This window comes from Nicotiana tabacum, chromosome 4 (genome assembly GCF_000715075.1).
Source record: "Nicotiana tabacum cultivar K326 chromosome 4, ASM71507v2, whole genome shotgun sequence".
Lineage (NCBI taxonomy): Eukaryota > Viridiplantae > Streptophyta > Magnoliopsida > Solanales > Solanaceae > Nicotiana > Nicotiana tabacum.
Genome location: NC_134083.1, coordinates 134,534,277 through 134,544,809, shown reverse-complemented (window position 1 = coordinate 134,544,809; position 10,533 = coordinate 134,534,277). Strand labels below are relative to the sequence as shown.

Genomic DNA, 10,533 nt, shown 5'->3' with positions numbered 1-10,533 from the left:
ATGGAAACATATGTTTGTCAAAGCTTTCCCCCTGTATGTGTTCTTACTGTGGTGGAGTTCTATGTAGACTTTTAATTTGATGGAAAGGTAGTCAAAAGTAATGTAAGTGGGTTTGAAATGGAGTTTGATGCTAAGGAGCTAGGGATGCTTATGAATATTTCTTCTTTAGGATTTGACAATTACTTGAAGAAAAAGTGGCCAGCCATAGAAAATGATGTTGACACTAGAATTTTGGTCCCAAGATAGTTCTCCCAAAAGTTTTAACTGGATGCTCCCCAGAAGGTGTACAAGACTGATATGACTCCCTTCCACATGTTGTTGTTTCATTTTGTCAATTCATTCATCTTCAGAGGTCCGAGAAAAGGCATGAAGCTACCCTATTGGACATGGCTGTAATGGAGCTACTTGATACTGCTAGACCTATCAATCTACCTAGCCTGATGATTTAGCATATGGCAAGAGCTACAAACACTTCCAAGCCTAAGTATGCTATGCCTTATGGCTTCATGTTGACTGATCTGTTTGACAAGTTCAACATTTTCTTGGCTATGAGGAGATCAAGGCTACAGGATCAACAGGATCTGTTATTCTACGTGGAATCAGCAAGACAAGAGAGCTCAATAAGAGGTTGGAGTTAGCTGTTGAAGAGAATGCCAAGCTTCGTGAAGACAATGATGAGTTAAGAAAAGAAACCAGGCAACTTAGGGAAGAGCTCAGAAGAGATAGGGAAGCTCATGCCCAACAAATTTCCACTCTTGTGAAACCATTAACCCCCTCTTCCTCTCACCCATGAACCTGTTCCTTCCCAGTGTCCTTAGATTCCGTTGTGACCCCAGTGATGCTTTATTCTTTTTTCTCTTCTATTTTAGTCTAAGTATCTTGGAGTATACTTAGTTTATTTTGTTCTAATGGTTTAAAACAAGGCCCTGGGATTCTTTTGGAACCACTAAATGACTTCTCTTGTATTGTTTTAGTGCTTCGTACAATATTGGATCTTCAGCCTAGTCTGTTTGCCTTGTGATGTAGCCTATATGGCCTCGAATCTTACATTAAATATGCTTCCTCTATTTAACATCTTTTTTTTTCGATGATGCCAAAAGGGGGAAGATAAGGTTAGAGGGTGGTGAATATGTCTGTCTATGGTGGTGAAGGTCGTGAATATGCCTGTCTATGATGGTAAATAAGTGTGTTTTGCTGTAAATACCTGGTTCTTGTAACACTCCGTAAATTTGAATTAGTTGTGGGTGCATTAAATGAGTATAAATGTGACATTTTAACGTGTGAATTCCTATCAGGATAAGTATGGGTGGAAACAATTATTTTGGAATCAAGACCGGGAAAGCGGTGCATAAAATCCGATAGAATCGACTAAGTTTATGGGAGGGTCCATCTTACAGCCTTAGACAGTGCAAGACCATGAAAACTCATGGCCTTAGACAGTGCAAGGCGATGTAACCTCACGGCCATAGACACTGCAAGGCATTGTCCAGGGAATTAACCTCAGCACCCCTGACAGTGCAAGGTACTGTAGTTGTGGCGCCTCTGATGGCGCCTTGCACAATTATTTTGGCGCCCCTGATGATGCCCCGCACCGACGATATTTATCCAAGCTACTTTTATTTTCTCCTCAATTTTTGTGATGCGTACACTTTTTTAAACCCTACCTCGTTCCCGACAACCCCAAACACGTACATTTGCTCTAGAAAGGGGAACTCTAAAGAAGCCAACTTCCCCAAGGTCCCACCATCATCCAAGGTGAGTTCTAAATACGATTCTAAGTTAATTTAAATTCACCAATACCTTATTAGCATAGGTAAATCCTTCAAATCATTTTATGTTCGATCGGGACACCATTGTTGAGAAAAGAAACCGTAGAACTCGAATTCAAGAGGATTGAATGTCAAAAAGGTAATGCTTCTACTGCCAAATCATTTATAACTATGAATTGATGAATATTGAGAGAATTAAATGGGTTTGATAAAGAGAACCATATGAACTATGCTAGGGTTTTGGGTTGTTGACTTATGATTGTTGTAAGCATTTGTGTGATGCGAAATGGTGTTAGTTACATCTATTTGGGATTATAGAATCACCTAGAAATAGTAGAATGAGAACTTTGTGAAGAAAATACCAATTACTAAGGGCTATGAGGCTTTACGCCCATAAGGTGTTTGATAAAATGCCTAAGTGACTAAAACATGAGAATTAGTGATAATATTGGTTCCTCTTGATATATATTGACATAGATTATCGTTGAAAGAGGCGACTAACATTGAGATATGCTTAAAAGGACTAGAGTCAAGGTATGTGAGGCTAACTCTCTATGTTTGGGAATGTTAGTGATTCTCTCTATACTACATTTTTTTTACGACGTTACTAATTACCTCAGAAATATAGTTAAGCATAGTTCCTTGAATAGTTGTAGAACTTCTATTCTCTAGCTTCATAACTCGTTCATGACTTTCATTTTGAATGTTGTGAGCTCAGTGCGTAATCAATATAGACTCAGGTTGATGCCCATGCGTCTCAGTCTAGATTACTCAGCATGTCATAAACAATTGAAGTTTCAGTGTTCATAATCAGTTCAAGAATATATGTCTCAGTCTAGTCCTATTCAGTATTCAAGTATCGTGTAACTCAATATGATTCAGTATTTCAGCATCACATATTGCAGTTTGATTTCAGTTCCTGAATTTAAATCCCTGAATGTTGAACACCTGTATTTGGGCCTGAGGTCGTAGTTTATGCTTTATGCATGTTTGGTCCTGCAGCCATAGTTTATGCTTTATGCATGTTTGGGCCTAAGGCCGTAGTTATGTATACGTATACTTGGGCCTGAGGCCGTAGCTTGTTCACATATATATTGGGCCCGAGGTTGTAGTTTATTCAGATAAACAGGTGGTTCATCATTCAGAAGAGGGAGTACTCATATCCTTACTTCTCAATTATCAGTTATCATTTCATGTTTAAGTTTCAGCAGTTATCAGTTATTAGTTATCATTTCAGTTTTCTATTATCAGTTCTCAGTTATCAGCTTAGTTTTAGTTCTAGCACTTACAGTTCTTTTTTCAGTTATTTTACATACCAGTGCAATTCAAATGTACTGACGTCCATTTTTGCTTGGGGCCTGCATCTCACAATGCAGGTAATGATTTATAGGTTGACGATTCAGAGCGCTAGGATTCTCGTACCAGTTATTGGGTGAGCCTTAGTTCTTTCGGGGCTTTATCAGTATTTTACAATCTTTCAGTATTTACAGACAGTCAGTGTTTTCAGTACTTCATTAGAGGATTCATAGACTAGAGTAACGATTATATAGAGTCACGGGCTTTTCATGTTAAGAAATATTGCTACCTATATATTTCAAACTTATATTAGTGCTTTCGCACTTGATTTCTATCATTCAGACTTTCAGTATATCAGCATGTGTTAGTTTATTTTCCGCATTTAGTATGTTATGATATCACATATTGATTCAGTCAGCCATTTGGTTCGCTCGGTCATAAGTAGTCAGGCACCGGGTGTCATATTAAGTCCATGCCCAGGTTTGAGGCATGACAAAGCTTGGTATTATAGAAATAGGTTCAAGTGTCCTAGGGAGTCTATGAAGTCGTGTCTTGTGGAGTTTTCTTTATATGTGTGTGCCGACCACGCATATAAATGGTTAACTACCAACACATTCAGGAATGTCTTATTGCTTTATACTATATATCGTGCCATAAAGCTTAGAGCAATAGGTAACCTTCTCTTCTTCTCGAATTCCAGACGTAGCAAATGCCTAAATGACGGGCAGGAAAAACCCAAGGTCCTAGAGGATATGATCGCCTATTGGGGTATAATTATGGAGTACAGGTTGGTAACAAATGAGACTTGAGGGGATGTTAAAAGTGGATACAATCGATATTAGTACATATTAGAGCATAACCTTATTAGAAAGTATGAAAGCATTTATGATGTTTTATGGTTACAGTTTACCTCATTTACCAGTTATACAGTGTTTCAGTTAGCAGGTTTATTGTTATTCAGTATGCTAGTTATCAGTTATTCAGCTACCAGATCTCCAATTTTCAGTGTGTCCAAATTTTGGTGACTTCTGAGTACATAGTGATGCCTATGGGTGATAAAAGAAAAAGTAAGTAACAATGATTATAACAAAATATTCGCATGTTTTAGGTCCAAATTAAGACTCAAGACTCGTCGGATGGTGCAGGAAGTGATTTATCAGGTGATGGTATACTCTGAAGGACAAGTTTGTGTACGGTAGTGTATCCGTATGTGTTTTACCTCGTAAAATAATTTTATTTTAATTCTCAAAAATGGAGCCATAGGTTGGATGATGATACTTCATATGTTAGACCCTACGGTGTAAGAGGTAAAGAATTTGACTGCAGAATTGGCATAGAATTGGTCACTATAGTTTTGGATAGAAAGAGCCTAAGGGCAATATACCTAGGAGTTAGAAACGTTTGATATTACCATAGATGTATTTTTTGTACGACTCATGAATATGACTAAGAAGACATGATGTACGAAATGAGAACCAAGTACATCCGATATTTAATTTCAGGGGATGATTTTAAGCTGTTCAGATTTATTCAAAGCAGAACAAGAAAGTACCACATTAGTAAGTTACTATAAGAAGCAGCTATTATTATAAGATAAAAGATATGACAGTTTCCCCTTAGGTTATGTGACTACGTGTTTACCCCGAAGGTTTATAGTCTGATATGAATTTAAAGTGTATAGAAAGTTTTGGGTTAGATATTCATTTAATACATATGAAATTTCCCTAAGTGTGATCCATGTACATAGTACAAAAGAAAGATAGTATGCGGACGTAGAATAGGGTCGGATGATGAGAGAAGTTAGAAATAACCTTATGCTTCACTTTAGTTATTCAAATAAGAACAAGAAAATATGATGGTAGAAGGTGGTTAGTAAAATAATAGTAAGTAAGCTTTTAGAAGATACATTGAATTAGCAATTTCAGCTGAGCTAGCAGAGGTATAATTTGATTTACTTAGTTAGGTTAACACTAATCAATGGGTAACTGTTTGAAATAAAGAATGCTTGAACCCAAAGATTTTAAGTTAAATCTGAAGTACGATGACAATGGAAGAAGAAAAAAATCAGCTCAATAGTAAGAGAGCAAGCTACAGAAGAATAACCTTTAAGAGTTATCGAAAATGGGTTTTTCCAAAATTGGCAGTATGAGCAGAGTTAAATCATTAAGATTGTGTATGATTGTTGTGAATACATTAGCTTTCTGTTTATGTAAGTAATATTTTTTTTTGTGAGAAAGATTGTTCAAAAGTAAGTCAGAAGATGATTCGTCGTTGATGTAAAGTGCAAAGAATTGCAAAAGATGAGGAAAATTGTTCAGATCCCAACAAAAGAGAAGAAACTACTAGTACACAACCTTAACCATTGGTCTAAGGGAAGATGTGAAAATTGGTAAGTCCAGTTGGAGATTTGAAACCCGCATAGTCAGAAGATGGAAGGCTATAATTTCATGTTCTAGTCGCTTATTGCACTCTAATTTACTGCACTCTACTCGTTTTTAGCTTTAATTGTGTGTTTTATGCCCTGTAGGAGTGATTTCGAGCTATGTAGATGTTATGAAATAAATTTGAGTGATTTGGAGCTTTAAAGTCTAAGTAAAAGCCCAAGGGATTAATCCGAGATTGTGTTCGGAGGTCGGGACCAAGTCTGGATGTCAAAAAATGAAGTTTGGTCTGTACTATGAGAAATCTGCCCTATCGCGGCGGATGGGGCAACGCGTGGAGCACCGCGCTAGTGAAAATCTCTGTTGTTTGTCAGAAATCAACTCTCTGGATTTCCCCACTAATGCCCCGCATGGCACATCGCCCCATGTGGCACGCCTGTGTAATTTTTACAAAGTGAAAATCTAATTTCAGCTAGGAGAAGGTGATTTCGTCTAGGCCCGGCCCTACTTGGTATAAATACATGGAAAAATATTATTTCCTAGACTTTTGACACATATTCGACCTAAGGAGTCTAAGGAGGAGTGGGAAGAACACAAGTACATGGATTTTATCATTCCTTCCTCACTCAAGACACGAGTTTGGATTAAATTTATGTTTTTCTCTACTTTAACTTTATTTATGATGAATTGCTTCATATCTATGGAGTAGTTCTCTTTAGGATTTGATGGATTTGGTGTATTGATGATTGTTTGTGGATTATAACTCTAGTTTTATGTATTGAAGCATTTTTGGATGATTTAATCGTTCCATCTATATTCATATGTTCATGTAATCGAGAGAGGCATAACTAGTGATATCTTTGCATTATATTATTTGTTGAGTTCATTAATTCTTCTTAGTAATCGAAAGAGGCTAGTTGAATCATTTATAAAACCTAGTTAGGAGGATAATCGAAAGAGGTTCTCATAAACACCAATCCACTACGCATTCTTGTGTATCTTCACATGCTTAAATTGATTCATCTTGTGAGGTTAAGACTTAATCGAGAGAGGGGTTTTGCCTAATGTTTGAACTAATAATTGAGTAAATTCGAGAGACTCACTTGAACATTAGAAATGAATTATCTAGAGTTATATCCCAAATAATTATCTTACACCTATCCTATCAACCTCTATTTTCTTCCATTGATAACTTCCTTTCTTACTTTTGTTGTGATTGTCATTAGTCAATAGCTTTAGATTCTTAGTTAATTATAGTTAGAAATCATAGAAATCTTAATTGTTGATTATCTTGGATATCAACCAAGCTAGAAACTACAAGAATACAGTTTAAATCCATTCCATGTGGATACAAAATTATACTATACTATTTTTGATTAGCGAGCATAATTTAAGTGTATGTTTCGAGCTCATCAAATTTTAGCGTCGTTATCGTGGATTGGCAATCAATAATGTTTGAAATAGTTTATAGTGCTAATTCAGGAATTTTTTATTTTATTTTATTTTATTTTTCTCTTTTTACGTTTGATGTTCTTTGAGTGTGCGCAGGTTACATGTTGAGATTGGTGCATGAATCGAACTTCTGCGAAAGAAGTGCTACCATAGGAGCCAGAGATAGAAAAACAAATGCACCACCTGAGGAAGGAAAAATATCTCACCGAGACATTAGAAAAGGTTGGGCAAGCCTCAACCAAAGAAACTATGGCTGGAGTCGATGATGATAATCTAGATTTGGCTGCAAGAGAGGCATCCCAAAGACGAGAACAAGTTGTACGGGATGCTGAGGAAGCAACTATTAAATATGCGCAGAACATCTATGAAGAAGAGATGGGCCTCACACTTAATCAACATCAACATCAAAAATTGCCTAGGATACCACTTGGCGATTATGCTAGACCGATCTACAATCAAGGATTATTCAGTGTTAGACCACCTCCAATTGCAACAAACAATTTCGAGTTGAAGCAAGGGTTGCTTCAAACCCTTAAGAATCGGTGTGTCTTCAGAGGGAAGCCAAACACTCATCTAATGGACTTCGAGGATATTATGAACACCTTTCAATACAACGGTGTGTAATAAGATGCAGTGTACTTAAGGGCATTCCCCTTTTCACTTAAGGATGATGCTAAGGAGTGGCTTAGGATTTTGCCCAGTCGATCGATCAGAACATCGGAGGAGATGACGAGAAAATTCTTTGATAAATATTTCTCCTCAGCTAGGATGGGAAAATTAGAAGAGAAATCCATAACTTCTGCCAGAAAGAGACTGAAACTATGTTTGAAGAATGGGAGAGGTTTAAAGAGATAGTTAGAAAGTGTCAACATAGTGGAATTGAACTCTGGATGCAACTCCATGATTTTTGGGAAGGAATGACACCAACCTTGCGTAGAACATTGAGCAATGCAGTTGGAGGCCCTTTGATAAAGAACACTCTAGAGGAGATAGTTACAATTTTTGATGAGTTATCTGAAGAAGATAATTAGTGGCCCTCTGAGAGTGCTGAAAGAATAAGATCAAAAGGTGTTCACCAAGTTAAGGCTATTACATTTGTGCAGGTACAACTTGATGTTATGGCTAAAGAAGTACGAAAGTTGACCTTAGCCTTGATATAAAATGAGCCTCACGCAGCTTGTGATATATGTGGAAGAAGACACCCTACTTATGAGTGTCAAGCCTCAATTGAGGAAGTAAATGATGTGGGAAATTATAATGCAATGGGTCAGAAGCACCCCGGTTTTTCATGGAGTTCATCTGGGGGTACAGCTAATGCATGGCAACAAAGAACTGGGGAGGATCTCATGAAGGCCTTCATTCTGAAACATGATGAGAGGCTGGACGCCAATGGAGCAGCTATCAAAGAACTGGGTACTAGTTTTCGAAACCAGGAGAGACAAGTGATATATATTGCAACAATATTATCTGAGAGGGTTCCAGGAACTCTACCTGCTGATACTAAGAGAAATCCCAAAGAAACAGTGAATATTGTAATCGTGAAAAGTGGGCAAGTATTGAAAGACCCCACCCCAATCAAACAAGATGTGATACTTGAAAAAGAAAGTGGGGAGCAGCTGGAAAGTGATGATGACAAAAAGAAGAAAGGCCTAATAAAAACTAAGAAGGAGAAGAAGGAAGAAAAATCTAGAAGGGAGGAACGTGATGAGAGTGATCATATGCTTGCGCTACCTTTCCCTCAAAAGCTAATAGAGAAAAACTGGACAAACAGTTTGGGAGATTTCTAGATGTGCTGAAACAGGTTCGCGTGAACTTACCATTTACAGAAGTGCTCTCACAAATGCCTGCTTATGTCAAATTTATGAAGGAGATCCTTACAAAGAAGAGGGAGATAAATGAGACCTCAGTGGTCAAGCTCATAGAGCATTGCAGTGTGATATTGCAAAATATATTTCCACAAAAGTGTTGAGATCTAGGAAGTTTTACTATACCTTGCTCGTTAGGAACTGTCAATTTTGATAAATTTTTATGTGATTCTAGTACCTCAAATAACTTAATGCCTCTATTTATTTACAGGAAACTGGAGAAGAAGATTGGAGATATAAGGTCAGTGCCAATATCTTTGTAGCTGGTGGACCAAACGACTGTAATACCTGAGGGGATAGGGGAGGATGTGTTAGTTCAGGTAGATAAGTTCGTATTTCCCGAAGACTTTATAGTGGTGAACATGGAGGAGAATAAGGAGGCCCCCTCATCCTCGGAAGACCATTCTTAGCGACGTGTAAAGCTATATTAGATATGCACGAAAGGAAACTCATGCTTAGAGTGGGTGAGGAGACAGTGACTTTTGATATGAATGTAGAAAAAGGGGCACAAAAAGAAAAACCAGCTTCAAGTGTTGAGTGGAAAGTGAAGGGCTCGAAGGAGAAGGCTGCAGTGAGTGAGAAAGATAAGTGTGGGTTGTACCCCAAAAAGGCTAAGAAGAAGCTATCTGCATGGATGTGCGCATTAGTTCGAAGGCGAGGAATGGATCCCGACTTCGACTCAGACCCCGACTAGATGTTCAGGGAAGTTTTCTTTACCTTATGCTTTTTAATTGTGTATCATAGGGACATGCTACAACTTAAAGTGTGGGGTGGGGGATAGATTTATGTTGTATGTATATGTGTTAGTTTTGTTAGTTTTAGTAGTTAGAGATAGAAATGTTTTTTTTTGAAACATCCATAAAAATTTTAATTTTTTTGATTTTTTCCCGACGATGGATATCATTTGACAGGTTTCTTGAGGGATTAAAGTCGAAAGAAAATGAAAAAAATATTTTCTTTTGTTAGGTAGTGTAATAATTACCCCTTAGTTTTTCTTTATGTCGCGGTTCTTTTCCAAGGGTTTTGTTTGAATCGGGTGTAGTTAGTTTTTGTTTTGTAGAATAGTAGGAAGCCTTGTGCTATGATTTGAAATGAAGACCATATATATTGACTTTATTATACCTTGAGAATATTAAGTGCTTTAGTTGTGACACTTAGGCTTAGTTTTTTACTCTTGCATAAGTACCTTAAATTGTATGATCTTAACTTTGCTTAACTACTTTGACTAGGGTGTCATGATAGTCCAATCCTGAGTCAGTTATGTGCCAGGTGTGTGTGAGTTTTTGTGTATTCTATGCATTTCATTTGATGTCTAGAACTTGCTCCGTGTGTTTGCAAAATGAAATAGTAGTTTTGTTCAGTCTTGGAAGTGATATAGGCATTTCTTTGTTGAGCCAATTATATGCTTTTATCCACCTAATTGTTATGTATCTTAGTTAAGCTCGTGGATCCTATAATCCTTTTTCTTTGGTAACCACATTATAAGCCTTACTCATTTGTTTGAATTGACCATCTATTTGAACCTTCAACCTCTCGTGAGCACTTGAATTTGGTATGAACTATGTAAAAGTTGAAGTGTGGGGTGGTTGGTTTGGCTTTTGAGTAAAACTAATGAAATAAGGAAGAAAGGTGCACTGTATAAAAAAGATAAGAGCCACTTGAATTGAAAGAGAAAAGAAAAAATAGTTGTATTGTTGTGTGAAAAATATTATGTGATAGTGGTAACTCTTAATGCATTTGTGCTTAAAGAAGTGGGGAGTTAATGTATAT

The 10,533-nt window shown here is 37.1% G+C and overlaps 1 non-coding gene across 1 annotated transcript; it reads right to left on the bottom strand.

Moving 5' to 3' along the window:
- Positions 1 to 7,671: 7,671 nt before the first annotated feature.
- On the bottom strand, positions 7,672 to 7,778 carry LOC142180483 (small nucleolar RNA R71). Its single transcript, XR_012709106.1, has one exon. It is a non-coding gene; the product is annotated as a small nucleolar RNA R71 (small nucleolar RNA).
- Between the last annotated feature and the right edge of the window lie 2,755 nt (positions 7,779 to 10,533).